This window comes from Ipomoea triloba, chromosome 11 (genome assembly GCF_003576645.1).
Source record: "Ipomoea triloba cultivar NCNSP0323 chromosome 11, ASM357664v1".
Lineage (NCBI taxonomy): Eukaryota > Viridiplantae > Streptophyta > Magnoliopsida > Solanales > Convolvulaceae > Ipomoea > Ipomoea triloba.
The window spans coordinates 23,149,546-23,151,287 of NC_044926.1; the positions used below are offsets into that span (position 1 = coordinate 23,149,546).

Sequence of the window (1,742 nt, forward strand, 5' to 3'; positions counted from 1 at the left end):
AGTGGATAGAAGCTGCCTTTCGGCAGAGAGAAGAGAAAGATTAGGTAAAAATCTTTTCTTCTGATTTCTTTCTTTCTATTACTATTTGGATTAATTCACAAGTTATGGTTGAGTAATCCAAGATAGTTGAGTGTTGAAGAGCAACACATGAGTCAGAAAAGAAATATTATTTGATGAATTACTTCTATTCCTTCGGCAGTGAAGAAGGAAAGAAGAAATCAAATTATTTGGGTTCCATTGCATTCTTCTTCTTCTTTGGTTTGATCCTTCAAACTTTTGGGATTAAGGCATTGTGTTCAATCCTTGTTCTAGTTCGCCGAAAATAATATAGATTGAGTGCTCAACTATATTATTGTAATTCATTTTATCCTGGGAGACCGACACTACAACGCTCCTAGCACCATGGGAGGTAGCGAATTGGTTTTAAGGAAACTGTGTTATATACGACTTGGGTTTTTCCATTACTGTTTCCATTTCCATTACCGGACTGTTATTTTCAGATTTCTCATTTATATTCGGAATATATTGTTATTTTTGAATTATTTCTTGCCAATTTATGTTCTGCTATTATTATTGATGTACATGTTTATTGTACCGAATTCTCCTACTATATTTCTGTCTCATGTATTATTAGAAGATGATCCGGGCAAACCCTTTCCTTTCATTTTTCCCTAACATTTCGTTCGGCAGAGAAGTAAACAGAATAATTTTTTTTTGTTTTCTTTACCCCTCATTTCTTGTTGGAGCTCATATTCACCTTGCTGTTGCCGTGGATGGGTTTGGCTAGTTATTTGATGTTGTCTTTATCATATATTTTGAAGGTCAGTTTGAATTTATATTCTGTCTCTTTTGGATATTCGCGTATTGTTCTTTGTAATATATGCAGTTATAGATTATATACATTTTTTGTCATGTGCAAGATATATGTCAGAAATATTTGTATATGTAGATTCCTAATGTAAAGATGTATTTTAGTATACATTAAATTAATAATAACGATATGGAAAAGGTTCTTTCTCTAATTTTTTTTTTCCAAACATATTCAGTTGACATAGGAAATGAGTTACCAACAACAGAACTTAACTTTTACAACATAAGATTTAATTTTAGACTTACAGGTTGTGAAGCGGCGTAGAATTACATTTGTAATGTGAAGATGTATTTTAGTATACATTAAATTAATAATAATGATATAACAAAAGGTTCTTTCTCTGTTTTTTTCCCAAACATATTCAGTTCATAAAGAAAATGATTTACCAAGAACATAACTTAACTTTCACAACATAAGATATAATTTTAGACTCACAGGTTGTGAAGCGGCGTAGAATTCTCACCTATCAGAATGGATGCAAGCCATGCCGCTGTTTACAGGTACGTTGAAAAGAAGGTTTTTCCTGCACTGAGAAAAGCAAGTAATGTAACCTATTTCACACCATGAAAGTGGCAAGTTACTGTAAAAGTGCTTCAAAAGAATAAAGATGGTCTACTTAATTTGTCTAATGAAGCAGATGAATATAAATAATTATGAACTCACAGGTTGCAAAGCAGTGTAGAATTCGAAGGTTTCAGGGAATTTGAGGTATATTATGGTGTTCAAACTCGTGGAGAAAGGCTGCATTTTATGTGCACTCAGAAAAGCACTTTCAAAAAAGAAAGGTCCGTGACTACAATAATTAAAGCATTAGTATGAGACAAGTTCTCTTAACATATTTTCCCGTAACTTGCGGTATTGTGTTCCTTTT

The 1,742-nt window shown here is 32.5% G+C and overlaps 1 long non-coding RNA gene across 1 annotated transcript; it reads left to right on the top strand.

The window, feature by feature from the left end:
- Positions 1 to 305: 305 nt before the first annotated feature.
- On the top strand, positions 306 to 1,742 carry LOC115997184. Its single transcript, XR_004093699.1, has 3 exons — positions 306 to 821; positions 1,309 to 1,371; positions 1,537 to 1,742. It is a non-coding gene; the product is annotated as an uncharacterized LOC115997184 (long non-coding RNA).